Source organism: Pleurodeles waltl, chromosome 2_2 (assembly GCF_031143425.1).
Source record: "Pleurodeles waltl isolate 20211129_DDA chromosome 2_2, aPleWal1.hap1.20221129, whole genome shotgun sequence".
NCBI classification, from domain to species: domain Eukaryota; kingdom Metazoa; phylum Chordata; class Amphibia; order Caudata; family Salamandridae; genus Pleurodeles; species Pleurodeles waltl.
In genome coordinates, this window is record NC_090439.1 from 1018984106 (window position 1) to 1019003303 (window position 19198).

Sequence of the window (19198 nt, forward strand, 5' to 3'; positions counted from 1 at the left end):
TGGATTTGCTACATGAGAACCTGCTTTTGAGCTCGCTTTGATCTTATTAAGCATTTTCCCTTTTTTTTTCGAATCCTGCCGACTACGCCAATTTGTGCTGCTTTACTCTTCAGAATATCAAAACTATGCACTTCAGGATATTTTAAGGCACAATGTAAAGCAATCACTCTCAAACACCTTCGTAAGTAGAATTATCAAGTTTATTTAAGGGGCAAGTTCTCAGCTAGCAAAACTAAACCACACTAATATATATATATATATATATACACATCAGGAGAATAACATGAGAATAATGATAAAGATATAAGCACTCTGTGAATAATTGCAAGAGTAAGTGCATATAATACAAGCACACACAATATACCTCAATGCTCAATAGCATGAAAATGACTGCAAGAATAAGTGCATATAACGCGCGCACACACAATATACTTCAATGCTCAATAGCATGAAAATGACTGCAAGAATAAGTACGTATTACGCGCGCACACACAATACACTTAATAAATTGAAAAGCTTCACCGAAAAGAGCGTCTGCATCCCTCCGCCGTACACAAAGCTGGGGAACCCAAATCAGCTAGCACAGGGAGCCTCTGTTCGGGACAATCAGTCCTCCTGGCGTTGCGTCCAACCCAGAAGAGAGTTCCTAAACCAGCCCATCCAGGCCCCCAACTTTTATAGTATTTACTAACACCCAGGAGTCTTTTCTAGAAAAAGACCCCCTCCTTTACAAATTGTGCAATCGGCGGTACCTTGTTCACCCTTCGAGACGTCTCCTCAGAACGGGCCAAGTTCCCAGGAGAGGACTCCAAGGTGAAGCTTGCATTCCTCCTTGTGTACAGGCAGCTTGCATTCCTCCTTGTGTACAGACGCATCCCCCTGTTGTTCTAACTGATAGCTCGTGGAATGTAAATAGCGCCCTTCGTACCAGGCAGATGGAGCGAAGTTGAGCAGAAAAACACCCCACCCTTCAGCTTGCCGAAGCTTGTGGAAAAGCACAGAACAGTGCCTTACGCACCGAACCAGACTCGACAAAATGGAGTCGTGAACCAAAATGGAAGCGAAGGCCAATGAAAGCAGAGGCCAATGGTCCACACTCTGCACCACTGTTTACCTTGCACGTAGTGCTGCCACATGCACGTAGTGCATGTAGCAATACAACATCTTCACCTTCTCCCACTGGGAAATGACACTTAAAACTTAAAAGATATTTCAAGGCAATCCCCATGTTACCCTATGGGAGGGATAGGCCTTGCAATAGTGAAAATGGGATTTAGCAGTATTTCACTATTAGGACATGTAAAAGACACCAGCAAATGTCCTACCTTTTAAATACCTTCTGGGAACGCGGCCTCGGGGTAGGTCTTTGGCTATGGACTGCTTTGAGTAAATATACAATGGCAGCCCACAGGCTCACTCTTTCCCATGGAGCCCTGTCCCTATTTAAGGATGGTCTTCCCCAGTTTTTGTCTATTTGACATATAACTGTTTTGAGTTAGTTTTCTCTGTTTTCCAATATAACTCATATAGTTTAATATAGGGTAGTTTTCACTCATAGCTTAGGAGAAGGTTACTGAATATAGTCCTGATGAAGTGCCATTTGATCCGGTAGTGCTGTTTGAGGAACGAAACATGTTGACTTTTTTGAGTGGATGAAGAAAATGTATTTTTCTACATCCTTCAGTAGAGTGTGGGATCATTACCTCTCTTACTCTACAATGTTTTTTTAATCTTGACCAGTTCCCGTTTTCGTTTAATAAAATTCTGTTTTTGGAGTGGGTTACCTAGTCAATTTTATTCCCCTTTTTCTCCCCAGTTTTTTTCTTTTCTTTTTTGCCTATTGGTCTGAATTTATTCCTATTCATTCATTTTTTGTATCACAGCACAGATCATTGCAAAAAAGATTCCAGGCAAAGAGCCCCCTCGTTGGGCCCGTCAGACATTGCAGCGCCAGTCTGGCGAGGAGCGGGCCCTATGATGAAGCATGACATCAACTGGACGTGTGAGGGCTCTTGCTTCTACATATAGAAGTTCCTAGTGGAAGTGTTTGTCTTTTGGAACAGTGTACTCTATTTTTTTCATACTACCTTTTAAATAGACTGCAAACTGCCCATGGGGCTACCTTGGGCCCACTTTAGGGGTGACTTACATGGAGTAAAAGGGAAGGTTTGGGCCTGGTAAGGTACCAGATTTCTTTGTGAAATTTTTTGCAGCATTTTTAACACCTGCTCATAGCAGGTGTTAAAAGGGGGCACACCATTAGTTATAATGGGCCCCTATGTACTGTCCAGGGTCAGCACCAAAACTTTGGCACTAACTCTGAACAGTACATCAATAGTGTCAAAAATGTTGACACTATTGCCCCCTACCCTGCGTCATGGTGTGTCGTATTTTAGATACGGTATACACATGGTGGTGGTAGGGGGCGCTAAGCGCCACAAGAAAAGTGGCACTGGACTGAGTGCAATGCCACTTTTCTTTAATCTGCCCCATGTGTTTACCATGCACATAATCCACAGTCTTTCAGTAGTTCTGATGCTGCTTTCAAGCTCTTGTAAAATACTTTGGGATTATTCTCTTATAAACAATTCCTGTTGCCACATGTTTCTTTTTCATTATAATTACGATATCTACTTTGTACTAATTGTTTTATTGTTACCCTGTGAGGCATTGTTGTTTGATACCATATATCACCCAGCAGTCAACTGGGTACACTGGTCTCACCTGTTGTTTGTATCCCAGTAATTCACCATCACCTCTGAAAGAGGTTATGGTCGACAAATGAGATCAAGCATTACAGAGATCAGACAACACAAAATTCTAACAGAGACAGTAAACCGTGGACTCACATTTCACAGTTTACCTCTGCGAATGCACAAGATGTTGAGGATGCGGGAGCAGTAGTGAGAGCCCAGTGGATACGTCATTGGCAAACATCTGAAAAAGGTTGAACCCACATGTCAAAGCGGTGCCTTTGGGAAAACGGAAAAAGCTAAAGCGAGGCCTTGCAAAATCTGAAAATTGGTCCATGATTAGATGCCAGGATGAATTTTAAATCACAGTTGCACACAGATTTTTTTCAGCTCGAGATTCAAAAGAAATGCAACAGATAATAACCTTTCTCGCACATCAGAGTGTAGCCTCCATCAAACACCAGGTTCTTAGCCCCCTAACATATATGATCATTTAAGTCTGGGAGGCTCAATTAGAAAGGAGAGAGCTGTGGCACATGAATTGGGGTGTACCTCAAACAACGGGTGATCTGGCCAAGTAACTATTTTTCCAGAACGTAACTCTAGGGGATTACATTACAGCATGAACTGAAGTGACATTGAACAGAACTTGGAAGCTTCATCGATTATCTTTCTGGGGTGGTGTTCTCATGTAATGTCTAGGGAGGCGCCCCAGTGATCCTGCACCTTGCCACCCCCAAAAAAGTTCATTTGTAGACCCAAGATCTAGTATTCTGAGGAATGGCACTTCCATTTTTCAAATAAGTGCTTGGTGTAGAAGAGAATGAGGTATACAGTGTTCCGCTCATGCATTAACTTAGTAAATGAAACAAATGGGAGATGATGCTGGGTTACCACATTTAGGCCCATATTTATACTTTTTGACGCAAAACTGCGCTAACGCAGTTTTGCGTCAAAAAAATTAGCGCCGGCTAACGCCATTCTGAAGCGCCATGCGGGCGCCGTATTTATTGAATGACGTTAGCCGGCGTTAGCCGCCGGCGCCGGCTGGTGTGCGTTAAAAAAAACGACGTACACCAGGCAGCGCCTGCGTAGGGGGATATGGGGCTTGGGCGTCAAGAAATGGGGCAAGTCAGGTTGAGGCAATTTTTTCGCCTCAACCCGATTTGCGACATTTTTTTTCACTCCCAACCCCCATAGAAATGACTCCTGTCTTAGCAAAGACAGGAGTCATGCCCCCTTGTCCAATGGCCATGCCCAGGGCACTTCTGTCCCCTGGGCATGGTCATTGGGCATAGTGGCATGTAGGGGGGCACAAATCAGGCCCCCCTATGCCACAAAAAAAAATTAAAAAAAACACTTACCTGAACTTACCTTAATGTCCCTGGGATGGGTCCCTCCAGCCTTGGGTGTCCTCCTGGGTTGGGCAAGGGTGACAGGGGGGGGTCCCTGGGGGCATGGGAGGGCACCTCTGGGCTCCTTCAGAGCCCACAGGTCCCTTAACGCCTGCCTTTTGCAGGCGTTAAAAAACGGCGCAAAAGCGGCCGTACGTAATTTTTTTTGACCCGCCCACTCCCGGGCGTGAATTTTGCCCGGGAGTATAAATCCGACGCACATGCCTCAGAGTCGATTTTTTAGACGGGAACGCCTACCTTGCATATAATTAAAGCAAAGTAGGTGTCCACGCTAAAAAATGACGCTAACTCCATGGACTTTGGCGCTAGACGTGTCTAACGCCAAAGTATAAATATGGAGTTAGTTTTGCGTCAGAATTGCGTAAAAAAAACGACGCAATTCCGGCGCAAACGGAGTATAAATATGCCCCTTATTGTCCAGGAGACGAAGGAAAACCCATAATGGTTCTGATGAATCTCTGAGTTATACATATAAAATTAAGGGTATTTCAGTCTTAAGGTCACATCTTAGAATGTGTCAGGTCTGGAGATACTTTTAACAGTGACACAGTCAGCTTTATTCTATCCTGTGAAAGCCTCAGCTTCCAAACACGTATACTCTGATACTTTTTTCCTCTGCAATGTTAGGTTTCTAGGCCTGATTGAAATTAGTATAGTTTACTTTGTGGAAAGTAACGAAATGGCCCATTTTTTTTTTTTTTTAAGTATTGTATTGTATTGTAATCGTATTTATATCGCGCTTACTACCCCTGACGAGGCGTCGAAGCGCTTTTCGATGAGTAGCACGCTACTCCGGTACCCAACAAGAATTAGTGATGGATTAGTATAATTTAATAAGGAGTACAGTTTTAGTATTATTATGAGTTAATTTGAGTTGCGGATATGAGAGTTTGTTAGTTAGATTGACTGGAGTAATGGAGGGGTGGAGGAGGAAAGAAATCCAGAAGTGTTAATTGGGAGTTTATCCTTTATTTACTCAATCCAAAGGCTTGAGATGAATAAAAGGGGGGCGGAGGGGAAAGAGGATGTGGAAGGGTTAGGGAGAGCATAGTAGCAGGGTGAGATGAATGCAGGAGAATTTAGTAGGGTTGTGTGGGAGGTCACACAGGTAGAGTGAGGTTTGGTGAGTTAGATGTGGAGGTGGAGGGAAGAGCTTAGGCAGAGATATTTAGGAGATGAAAGTGGTCGAAGGGATTTGGGATGAGTCCGAGTGAGAATGGAGGATAGTTTGATAGAGACATGACATAAGAGTGATGAGTAGATAAGTGTGATAAAAAGAGAGCAGAAATTCATAGATATCTAGTATAACAACCCAAAAAAAAAACAGGAGCCATGCAATGATCCACAAACATGCCAGGCACAGAAACAACATATACACATACATACACATATATATATATTTATACACACACACACATGACTACACACACATATGCACATACAATACATAATTAGAATCATGGGTAAAAAATACTTAGTCATCCATCCATCATCCTGGTAAAAGGCGGGAATTCCTTTACCTACTTCGAGGGTGGACGGGGTGTGGCTCAGCGGGCAGAGCTTACAGGTGCTTTATAAAGGGAGAACCTTCTACTCTGTGTCTCCAGCAGAGGAAGATAGAACCCGCGCGTCTCAGTCAGATACAGATTATGCTCCAGTACATCATCAGTTCACCTCCAGGAAGGATTCTATATCTTTTCTGCTATGGGATCTCTGAGGGCACAGCCTTGCTTTATCTTTGCCAAGCCCAAGAGTTAGGGTGGCTTGTCCTTTCCAGAAGCTGAGCTTCAACTGCGGCATCTGCTACGTTTATATTGTACACTAGGGGTACGTGATGGGCCATGGGGTAAACGTCTCCAGCAACCTTGTGTGCCTTTGGCAATGTTATTGTTACTAGTGCGTCTTTGTGGAGATGTCCTCGTGCTTCTGAGCATCAACAACGCACCACGTGAATCGGCGGTAAACGCAGTGGGGTCGTTTTGGAAAGCTGTCCATCATCCTGGTAAGAGGCGGGAATTCCTTTACCTACTTCGAGGGTGGACGGGGCGTGGCTCAGCGGGCGGAGCTTACAGGTGCTTTATGAAGGGAGAACCTTCTACTCTGTGTCTCCCGGAGAGGAAGATAGAACCCGCGCGTCACAGTCAGATACAGATTACGCTCCAGTACATCATCAGTTCACCTCCAGAAGCTGAGCTTCAACTGCGGCACCTGCTACGATTATAAAGTACCCATAATTAAGTGCAATATTCACATGCAAAGTTTACACGTTGCACTATTTTTAGCACAAATACATCACCTATTCCGTTTTTGGTCCAGGGAGTCATTTTCTGCTAAAAAAATAAAGCTATACATCATGTGTGATGAAACAACATCCGCTCGTGCAAGTCCATTTGCGTTATTCCCCGCTTTAACACTTTTACTTACACAAAGTCTTGTTTACATGACTTGGCATAATCCTGTAACCTCTGACACTTCATGTAACGACCATAGCATGACATTCCTGAAATGAGGCAAGATTATGTCAGCTTCAAACACATTTCCCAAGGCCTGATAACTAGTTCCAGCATTAAAAAAACATAAGAAAGACCAGGCAAATGTAGAGAATGTCCATTCATGCTGCTTCTTGCTTAAACATTGAGGTAACTAGGGTTTTCTTTGGAAGTTGCTTTCATTCTACCTGTTAAACAGAGGGTCTACTCGCTGTCAAAAATACCGCTGGGCAATTCCCAACTGAGGTTTTCTAACCCAGGGCAAGAAAGGATGTTGTTGGGGGTGTTAAGGCAGCAGTTTAGATAATGTATTAACTTAGAGAAAATGAATGCACTCATTTGAAAGTATGACCATGTGAGTGGCCGCATTGTTCACGAAGTGTACTTATTTATGGCTTATTAATGTGAAATGTTGAGCTATTGTTGAATAATGTAGTAATACATCATATTAAGGTTTGTATATTTTGTATTAGCTTTATTAATTGTCGGCTTAACTTAGCGGAGGTCTTGGCCTAGTTGAATGGCCTCACGTCCAGCTGCATTTCTTGAGTGTTCAATAAAATGTCTGCTTAGAGAATTAAATTGTGATTTTTCACTGTGCTGACCTTGTGTGCTGGTAGGTAAAGGATTTTCTCATGAGAACTGCTTGCTAGAAGAAGCTGTACTAGCTAATGCAACATTGTTTATGTAATGTGTGTAAGACTGACTTTCCCAGGAGAGTATGATGAAGATACTGACTGGAGTATAAGCTGCAACAATATTGTTACCTGAAGAGCCGGATGAATGAGAACAGTAGGCAAGGAGCCAATCATCGACATGTGAGCTATGTTGAGAAGAACATTTAGATTTAAAGTTTTAGTTTTATTGGACAGAATTCAACGAGGGGAGGACTTAATAAGAATAGCCTCTCCTGTGGGACAGACCTTTGACAGATCCCGATCCTTGCTAGTCCATTTGGAGATCCTCCAGATACCGTGATAGGGTCGAACATTAGTCAGGGCTTGAAATTCTTGACACTGCAGACCCCAAATACAGTTGTGCAACAAGTACCATCTGTCCAGGCTAGCAACATTTTGTGGCAAGGTTTGACTGCTCAGCAATTGACCGAATGGTTAGTGTTAGAAATAGGGTTTCTGGAGGCAATGTGTAAAGCGTTTGCACAACACACAACACACGTGACGCAAAATGTACACCACAAAATAAACACAACACTGAGCTATGTAAAAATAATCTGTATTGCACAAAACATAATTAGACCAACATTACACATAAGTAATACCCTGCTAACTTAGCAGTTGTCAGAAGGTTACACAAGTTATTAATACTCTGCAAGAATTTGCAGTTGTCACATTAGAACACGTAAGTACTCAGAATTCTGCAACATAAGCAGTAGTCAGGAATTATAGTAAGAGGCATATGTACTTGTCATGAACAATTCCTAAATACCCATAAAAGGAACATTAGAGAATATACCACAAGTCATATAAATACATATCAGCTAGACATGCCTAGAAAAGGAACATTAGCACATATATGTATCACCAGTAAACAGGTAGGAAAAAGTAAACACCTGTAAGTCTGTATTAGGCTCCTAGAGCCTAGTTTTGCTAAAGGGTATCTGCTTGCTGGTGGAAAAGACACTTCCAGTGCCTACAGAGGAACACGGGGGCCCCCGGCACTCCTGGGCGCACCACGAGGGTCACGCGGTGTCTGTGGGTGAGGGGGGCGATCAGCGCCCTCTCCCTGGCGTGTAGAACGGGCCTTCTGGGGTCCCGTGATCCTGGTGGGGCCCCCTGGGCCTCAGATTGCCCTCTCCCGAGAGGGGGGGTGGACAAAAGCCACCAGAGTCGAGTGGTGGGGGCGATCGCACCCCTAGCGCAGTGACCGGGGGGCAAGGGAACTCCCTTCCCTCCCCGCGTCCTGCTCAGGGGGAAGGCAGCCGCCCTTGTCCGCGGCTGCCAAACAGAAGGGAGAGGAGCAGGGGCCTCCGATGAGGCTTCGGTCCTGCTCCCTGATGCGGGCGCACCCGATCTGGTGCGCGCGCCACGGTAAAGCCCGACCTGGGTTGTTCCGCGGGGCCGGCACCAAGGATGGTGCCTGCCTGTGCCCCGGGGGCGCGTCAGGAAGCACGCTTCGCCCCGGGAGCACGATTGGAGCGTACTCGCTCCGGTCTTGGTCCTTTGTTGGGGGAGCCCCGAGGGCCCGGAGAACAGCCCGTTCCTCGCGCTGGTTATGAATACAACCCCCCGGGTCACGGCGGTGAATTTGGGGAACTAAAACAAAGCACTTTTTATCGCGCTAAAGCCCGTCTTGCAGCCTGGGCTGCGGCGGTGGTTTACACGGCAGAAAGCGCTCCTCCAAAGCGCGAGGGCACTTCCATAAGCCCGGGCTGTGGTGGTGATTTCAGGAAATCCAAAAACAAGGCGCGTTTTACAGCGCTTAAAGCCAACAGAGATCGGTGCAGGGGTCAGGGGCACAGCACCCTGCCCCTGGGAGCAATCAGGAGCCAAAGGAAGACAGGGCTGGTGGGCCCAACTACAGACCAGCACAAGGGGTGCAGATGGTGGCAGTTCCTCCTGGTGACCAGGCAGGTCACAGGTCAGCACTACAGCATCAGTCCAAGGTGGTTTCCTGGTGAGTCCATTCATCAGCGTTCTGTGTCCAGGTTCAAGTTCCAAGAATGTTCAAATTGTGGGGAAAATTCCCCTGTACTTATAGTCAGTTTTTACAGTGTTTCACAATAGTAGGGAGAGGAGGTTCCAGCCAGTTACAACTGGTTCTCAGAGTGCCCCCTCTCTCCTTTAAGCACAGGCTCCAAACATCAGTGGGGGGTTAACGACCCTATTGTGTGAGGCCAGGGCACAGTCTGTACAAATGCAGGTGTGCCCCGCCTCTCCCTTCTCTCAGCCGAGGAAGGCTTTACAATTTGTAGATGCACCTCTGTGTCAACTCCACCCTCCCTGTGTTCAGGCTGTCTGAGAAGTAGGCACAAAGCCCCAACTGTCAGTCTGCCCAGACAATGATTGGAGACAAGCTGCAAAATACCAAAGTCATGAGCACAGATAAATGCGCACTTTCTAGAAGTGGCATTTCTGTGATAGTAATAAAAAATACACCTACACCAGTAAGCAGCATTTCTTACCACTGTCACAACCATACCAAACATGCCTACGCTACCCCTCGTAAATCAGACAATACCCCTTACACATAAGGCAGGGCATCTCCAATGCAATCCTATGAGAGGGCAGCACTCACAGCAGTGAGACACCAGTTAGGCTGTTTGTCACTACCAGGACAGGCCACGCAACATGGCACATGTCCTGCCTTCTACATACATGGCACCCTGCCCAAAGGGCTAGCTAGGGCGTACCTTAGGGGTGACTTACATGTAGTAAAAGGGGAGTTCTGGGCCTGGCAAGTAAATTTAGATGCCAGGTCCATGTGGCAGGAAACTGCGCACACAGGCTCTGCGCTGGCAGGCCTTAGATAGGTTTGACAGGCTACTTCAGTGGGTGGCGCAAGCAGCGCTGCAGGCCCACTAGTAGCCTTTAATTTACAGGCCCTGGGTATAGGGATACCACTTGACAAGGGACTTATAGGTAAATTAAATATGCCAATTAGGTATAATCCAATCATACCAAATTTGTTAGAGAGAGCACATGCACTTTAGCACTGGTTAGCAGTGGAAAAGTGCTCAGAGTCAAAACGTCAGCCAACAAAGGTCAGAAAAATAAGAAGGCAGAAGCAAAAAGTCTGGGGAATGACCCTGTAAAAGGGCCAGGTCCAACAGTTAGACAAGCTGAATACCCGCAGAGTGCTCCAAAGGAACAGGAGAACTTGAACTACACAAGACTAGGAATGGAAGCGAGAGAGCTCATTGAGGGAACTATGAGGGAGAACAGATTAGAGTCCTTCACGGATGCAGAGTTGATATTTATGCCTGAAAATTATTAGTGAGCAATGTGCACCAAAAGCTAGCAGACCTGGCAGAGAAGTATGGCATAGAAATAGAGAAAACAAAACATTTGAAAAGGAGTTACAGGTTGAATTTGAGGCTAAAAATGTTGGACACATGAGATCTGCCGGAATGAAAGTACACCTTAGGGAATTACTTTAGAGTGCCCAGACTTGGGGAGCATTAGACAAGTGGGAAGGCTGATGAGTAAAGAAAAGGGGAAAAAGAGATTCTGCAGAGCTGACTGCAAATATGTCGCAGGACAAGGATCCAGTGAAGATTTTACCCATGAGAGAGATTCCAGGGGGGAATTTTGTTCACATCCTTTGTAGCAGAAGTGACATTCTGTCATTTACAAATGATTTATCCAGATTGAGAGAAAAGCCAGTGGAATGGTATCAGCAGACAGACAGGTTCGTGAAACTTGCAAAGTGCCTGTGGGAGGCCTTGAACACTCTATTAGAGATAGTAGTCCCAGCTGATCAGTGGATGGAGTATAAGAGGAGTGTAGATTGGCCGACAAAAGAGCCAGAGAGAGATCAGGTTATGGGTGCGCCGTGTCCTGAGTTGATGAAATATTAATGCAAGGTGAATTAATTCCTGAAGACGAGAATTTTGCCCAAAAATATTGATTGCCAGAGAATTGATAGAGCAGCTCAGGAAGCAAAAGAGTTGATACATGCATACTATGAGAGATTGTTGCAGGCGTTCAAGCATTACAGTGGTACAGAGACAATTGAGCCAAAAGACATGATTAATTTTGTGTTCAGGTTTGTGGAAAGATTGAGACCTGAAGTTAGCCAGATGATCAAGAGTCATTTGATTTGCTGGCAAGAGAAGCCGATTGATGAGGTGTTTGCAATATGCAAAATACTGTAGTGATGAGATTGAATTGAAGCAGAGAAAGCTGAAAGAGAAGGCAATGGTGATGCAGATAAAAAGCTGCACAGATAGGGATGCAGGGAAACTTTCCACAACAGCTACCACAGCTACAGCAGGGAAACATGGGGCCATATTTATACTTTTTGACGCACAACTGCGCCAACGCAGTTGTGCGTCAAAAAATCTAACGCCGGCTAACGCCATTCTGAAGCGCCATGCGGGTGCCGTATTTATTCAATTAGCCGGCGGAGCTGCCTGGTGTGCGTAAAAAAAAATGACGTACACCAGGCAGCGCCGGCGTAGGGGAATATGGAGCTTGGGCGTCAGAAAATGGGGCAAGTCAGGCTGAGGCAAAATTTTCGCCTCAACCCGATTTGCGCCATTATTTTTGACTCCCAACCCCCATTGAAATGACTCCTGTCTTAGCAAAGACAGGAGTCATGCCCCCTTGCCCAGTGGCCATGCCCAGGGGACTTATGTCCCCTGGGCATGGTCATTGGGCATAGTGGCATGTAGGGGAGCACAAATCAGGCCCCCCTATGCCACAAAAAAAAAAAAAAATACTTACCTGAACTTACCTTAAGTTCCCTGGGATGGGTCCCTCCATCCTTGGGTGTCCTCCTGGGGTGGGCAAGGGTGACAGGGGGTGTCCCTGGGGGCATGGGAGGGCACCTCTGGGCTCCTTCCGAGCCCACAGGTCCCTTAACGCCTGCCCTGACCAGGCGCTAAAAAACGACGCAAAAGCGGCTGGATGTCATTTTTTTGGACCCGCCCACTCCCGGGCGTCATTTTTGCCCGGGAGTGTAATTACGGCGCACATGCCTCGGAGTCAATTTTTTAGACGGGAACGCCTACCTTGCATATCATTAACGCAAAGTAGGTGTCCACGCAAAAAAATGACGCAAACTCCATGGACTTTGGCGCTAGACGCGTCTAACGCCAGAGTATAAATATGGAGTTCGTTTTGCGTAAAAAAAAACGACGCAAATCCGGCGCAAACGGAGTATAAATATGGCCCATGGTATTTCAAAATCAGATGAGAAGTAGAGGTCGCGGAGGTAATGTAAACCGTGGTCCAGATATGGGTACTGTAGTGGTTCAGAATGATGTGCAGGGAATGAAGAAAATGTTGCCTTGTCACACTTGCGGAGTGGTCGGACATTAGAAACTGGAGTGTCCGATGATGGTGCAGGAAGGTGTTTTTCAGCAAACGAATGACATCAGCTTATTCCAAAACATGAGAGGACCAAGAATGAGTGGTCCTAATCCGAATTTCCAAAATAATGTGAATCAAATGCAGACTTTTCAACCCATGCAGCAGGTGCAAATGCCACGTGTACAAATTACACAGTTGCAGCTGATGAAACAGCAGGTTAGCATGATACCTAGACAGCAAATCCAAATACCTCAACAGGTCACAGGTCCAACCAAAGTAATGACACAGTACACCAATTCCCATTATGCAGTGAGAATGGAATAAACAACGACTGGGTGAGCGAGAGTTCGAATGAGGAAGAATGTGTGCTTGGAGCTTCCTTAGAAGTAGATCAGAAAGGTCCCTATGTGAAAGGAAAAGTCATGGGTCACAGAGTTTCCTTCTTGGTTGACACAGGAGCTACACACTCTACAGTAAGAAGTGCTAAAGTCCCAAATTTGCCGCTTTCAGGGAAGACAGTCTAGATTGTAGGGGTAGCAAATCAGTATTTGACCAACCCAATTACTGATCCAGTACAGGTCAAGATTGACAACTTCCAGGGATTGCACAAATTTGTAGTCTGTGATTCAAGTCCGGTATCCCTACTGGGAAGAGACTTGTTGTGTAAAACCAGGTGCTTGATTACTTGTTCAAATGATGGCATAGAGATAAAGACAAATAGCGATGATGAGGATGAACCAGCTCCAGAGATAGAGTGTGAAACCACAAACGAGGAATATCGTCTGATTGGTTTCTTTCCAGTGTTCGCAGTGAAGGAGCTTCATCCTGATTTACGGTTAAGGAGAAAGTGTAGGATCTGACAGGAAAAGTCTGATTAAGGGAGTTGAGCCAGTTAAAGCTTCCTTAAAGCCGAATCCAATTTTTCCTCAGATTCCCCAGTACCATATGCCTCAGGATGCTCTTATGAAGGTCGCCCAGAAAATTGCGGAACTTGTGGAACAAGGGGTTCTGAAAAAAGTGTTGAGCAGCCCATGTGAATCACCCTGTGGGAAAGTTTGAATTGTCCAGGATTTGAGAAAAATAAATGGTATTGTGATCAAATGTTGCCCCGTGGTGCCAAATCTAGCTGTGATAATGTTTCAGATTCCATGGGATGCTGAGTGGTTCACTGTCATTGTTTAATCACAAGCCTTCTTTTCTGTGCCTCTTCATGAGGTTAGTCAATTTCTCTTTTTAAAAAAGATTTTGGATTGAGTTTACTGTTGGTGTCAACTTCCTCAAGGGTTTTTAGAGTCACCTTCCATATTCAATCAGATCTTAAAAATGAATTTGGAGTTGTTGGAATTACTTTTCAAATTGACCTTGGTAGAGTACATTAATGACTTATTGATTGCGTCCAAAACAAGGGACGAATGGAAGTATGACACGATTGTCTTGCTGAACCATTTGGGAAAGAATGGACATAAAATGTCGCTACTTAAATTGCAGTACTGTCAGAAAGAAGTAAACTATTTGGGTCATCAGATTGAAAAGGGATCAAGGAGAATATCCAGAGAAAGGGTCATGACCATATTGCAGATGAATCCCCCAACAACTCAGAGAGATGTCAGGATGTTCTTAGGGATGATCGGCTACTGCCGCCAATGGATTCCCAATTTTGCAGTCATTTCCAAACCCTTGCAGAAGCTGACCCACAAGGAGGTCACTGATCCCACAGTGTTAGACCAGTCTTCCATGAAATCGTTTTCTGAACTGAGAGAGAGTCTGTGCAAAGCTTCGGCTTTGGTTATGCCTGACTACAATAAACCTTTCACATTGTTTTGTCATGAGTGTGATGCATGTCATTTGTATTTCTTGACACAGGTTCATGGAGGTGTAAACCACCCAGTAGCGTATTTTTCAGCTACTTTGGACCCAGTTGCAGCGGACTTATCAGGTAGTCTGCATGCAGTTGCAGCAGTTGGGCAGAGCCTCACACAGTGTGAAGGCATTGTGATGGGACACCCCTTAACTATCATGGTCCCTCACTTCACTAAAATCCTACTAATAAAGCCGAAGACCCAATACTTAACAGGTGCAAGATTGACCAGATATGAGACGAGTATTCTAGGGTCACCAAATGTGTCTTTGAAAAGATGTACAGTGCTGAACCCGGCAACCTTACTTCCAAATGAAAATGTTGAAATTGAAAAATTGGAGGACATTGACATGATTGTCTTGAAGTAACTGATCTGTGCACAAAAGTGAGACCTGATATTAGAGACACCCGATTGGAGGAGAATGACCAAAGTATGATTGTTGATGGTTCTTGTCTAAGAGACAATACAGCGACGATGAGAGCAGGGTATGCTGTGTGCACAATTACTGGCGTCTTGGCTTTGGGGACTATATTCTGCTCAAGTAGCGGAACTGGTAGCCCTTACTAGAGCATGCCATGTTTCTGCTTAGCTGAAAGTTACAATCTATACAGATTTGGGATAGTCCAGTTGTGGTCACAGAGAGGTTTCATGACCTCTTCTGGTTCACCACTAAGAAATGGTGATTGAATTAAAGAATTGTTGCACACCACCAAAATGCCTAAAAAGATTGCCCTGGTAAAATGCAGTGCACATCTGAAATTGCAAGACTTTGTGTCAGTGGGAAATGGATATGCAAATCAGGTCACAAGGTTTTGTGCATTGAACTGTATATCGTTCAAGGATATGTGCAAATTACCTGAAGAAGGTGAAGCATGTCCGAGTTTTGCATTGAAAGTAATTGATACATTAGAAGAATTGAAAACATTGCTGAATAATATTGACAGGGAGGAAAAAAGCTCAAGGAGTAAAATGAAATGTGTACAGCGACAGGATGAACTGAGGGTTTCAGAAGAGAGTCAATTGGTTTTGCCTAATAGTCTGTTGTCTCAAATGGCTAGGTAATATAAGGGTGAAGCTCATGTTGGGAGGGATGTAATGATTCATTTGTTCAAGCACTATTGGTTCAACCCAAGGTTTAGACAAGTTGCTGAAGCAGTTTGCCATTGTTGCGTCATTTGCCAACAAATGAAAGCGGGAAAAGGGATAGTGGGTAATTTGAGCCACATTGGAAGAGCAGGAGGTCCATTCAGCAGAATGCAAATGGTTTTTATTGAAATGCCTGTGTGTGGAGGTTTGAGATATGTGTTGGTGATTGTTTGCATCTTCAGTCATTGGATTTAAGCATACCCGCGCAAAGAAATGGCAGCCTCACAGTAACGAAACTGCAGCTTAGGGAACTGATACCACGTTTTGGGTTCCCGATCTCTTTTGAATCAGATAGTCGAAGTCACTTTAACAATGAAGTAATGAAATTACTATGTGCAGCATTGAACATTGAGCAGAAGTTGCATTGTAGTTACCGCCCTGAAGCATCAGGACTAGTGTAACAGATGAATGGTACCTTGAAGTCAAGAGTTGCAAAGATGCATGCGTCCACGAATCTGAAATGGCCTGCTGCACTGCCTTTAGTTCTGATGACAATGAGAAACACGCCTGACAAGAAGACAGGATTGTTGCCACATGAGAGTCTCATGGGCCGAGCCATGAGGTTGCCAGCAGTGCCTGCCAATGCACTTGTCAACATTACAGATGCTATGGTGTTGGGCTACTGCAAAGGTCTGGCTGATGTGGTTCACTCTTTCTTTCAGCAGGTGGAGACCACAACACTGCCACAGATCCATGACCCAGGGCACAACCTGAGAGCCGGTGACTGGGTTGTGGTCCAGAAACACGTGAGGAAAACGTGTTTGGAGCATCGTTGGATAGGTCCATTACCGTTAGTTCTGACGTCTACCACAGCTGTGAAGTGCACTGAACTTCCGAACTGAACCCACGCCAGCCACACAAAGAAAGTGGCTTGTCCATTGGACAATGAAGAAGAGTTGTTGAGAGTACCAACAACGACAAAAAAGGTCTCAGAATCGGAAGGAGAAGAAAGAGGAACTGAGACTGGATCTGAGCCAGTTGAGGATGGTTCAGTCTCTCCTGTGAGAGACGAAAGAGAAGACCTTCAGGACGGTGACAGTGAGCCAGTCTTAATTGGAGCAGCAAGAGATCCTAGTCAGAGGAGGGCTTTCCCAGAAGCAGATGATTTTGAGAGACAAATAGAGCCGTTGCCAGACACCGAAGGGGGAAGGAGTTGAGGCGGATCAAAGCCTATGTGATATTACTCCTCCAGAACCAGTTGCAGGTCCATCAAGAGAAAACACCACAGAGCAAGAAGAAGTTACAAGTTCAACACTGAAAAGAAAATTGACCAAAGGTCCACTGAAAGGAGATAAGTGGCCGGAGTCACAAGCAAAAAGAAAGGAAGCAGTTGTTAGGACAACAATTGAGGAAGAAGTAGATATGACAAGGAGAGAAAATCTAAGTGAAGGAGAATTGAATGGAGATCGAAAGTTAAAAAGAAAGAGAATAGCAAGTCAAAGGTACCCAGGTCCTGAATGGCAGTGAATGGCAAAAACTATTTTTGTCTTTTTGTTTTGGTTGGGACATTCCAGGTCAATATTTTGGCACTTGAAGAAAGCTGATGAACTGAACTGTTGGAACAAAAATTGAGAAAAATGTAAAAGAAAAGGAAACTGTTGAATGTCACAGGAAGAGACTTTGATAACCTGATTTGACCTTTTGATAACTTGATTTGACAAGCTGCTAACCTGATTTTGACAAGCTGATAAACCAATTTTGACAAAGGATTCTGGATGTGAGACTGAGCTGCAAATAACTGCTGAAAGAAGATTGAAGATTTTTGTTTTTGATTTTTGCTGCATTTTCTAATTTTTCTCTTCTGCTTTCTGATTCTTTATAGATCATGAGTAGCATAAGTCAGCAGGGTTGGAAGAACATGTGCTGTAAAAACATGAGTATTGGTTTGGCAATAGCATGTGGAGTATTGTTTGTGATATTGATTGTGGGTATGACTGTTCTTGCCAAAAGGGAAGCCAACCATACTTCAGCTTTAGAGACAACCCTGCATTAACAGCTATAGAGAAGTTTAGGTTAGATGAGAAGTATCTGCACTAGGTTACTAATGCACAAGGGGAACTTTCTTCTAATGTCCTTTATCGCTTATTGAGTGAATATGTTGAGACGATGGATGCAAACAATTGTTTTGTGTGTACACAGATTCCTTCAGTTGAAGAAGGAGTTATCTATCATAGTTTGCCTCTAACTCATGGGATAAGTGGTAGTCTGTTGCTAACAAGATTCTATAACTAGAAGTACATTCAGTATTTCTTTTCAAACCACGATGTGGTGTTTTGGTTTGTACCCATAATTAGGTACCTGAGTAGAGTAACTAAGGATAATGACATAGTAATGGTTAGAGGATTCTTTGAGCCTACATTAACCTTTGACACAGCTTATGCTCACAACCTGACATGCTTGCTTACACCTTTAGAGAAGAGCTTCTTAGATCACACAGATGACAGGAGAAAGGCATTGAAGGAGAAATTGAAAAAAGGCTTAGAGAAGAGGATTTACATGAATGATTATGCTTATAGTGCAATAAAACACAAGGGAAGTTAGCTCTAGATGTGCAACACGTAGGAAAGCTTTGTGTAGATAGGCCTAAATCTCGCACTGACACTTTATTTGTGGGATGCGCAACACATTGGAAAGCTTTGTACATAGAGGCCTAAATCTAGTATTGACACTTTGTTTGTGGGAATGTTTCAGAGTAAATGGAAATTTATGTTGAATGGACAGGATCTAGCGATTCCTGGGATACATTACATCTGTGGTCCTAATGCTTGTTAACATCTTCCAAGAGGATAGTATGGTATTTGTTATTTGGGGATGGTTTTCCCAAAGATTTTTCAACTTGAAGACTTAAAGAAATTTCCAAAGGTGACTGAGTTACATCATGTTAGACAGTTTAGTCCAATGAAAGTAGAACCCCAAATGTAAGATTTTATTGGTCCACTGTTCACAGTCCGATGATTGGCTCCTCTTTTCCTGTTCCTGTTATTGGGCTTGTCAGGTAACGAAATTGTATCATCTTATACTCAAGTTAGTGCATCCATTTTCTGCTCCTGGGAAGGTCGCTTCTACACACACCAAGTTATACAATGTAACCCTAACTAGTACAACATATTCTAGCAAGCAGTACTCATGGGAAATAATTCTAGCTATTAACATTTGGTTCATGTAATGGAAAATCACAATTTCATTCTCTAAGCAGATATTTTATGAATCGCCTAAGCAATGCATCTTGACATGAGGCCGTGCAACTAGGCCCAAGACCTCGCTAAATTAAGGCCTGTGATTAATAAAGCAAATACATAAAACATAACCATCAATATGACATACTACTACATTAACCCCAACATGAGCCCAACATTTACATTAATAAGCTGTTATTAAGAATACTTTGTGAATTTTGGTTGTCACTCAAGTAGGCACATTTTCAAGTGCGTCTATTATTTTTCTACGCCATTTCATTTTATATGCAGATTCAATACTCAGAATACATGAATATTTATTAGTAAAAATTCAGTGTTAACAATCCCGCCTCTGATTACTAAATATGTCATCAAATCTACAGCTCCCCACACAAAATTTTCGGCTTCAGCTAAAATTTCTCATTTC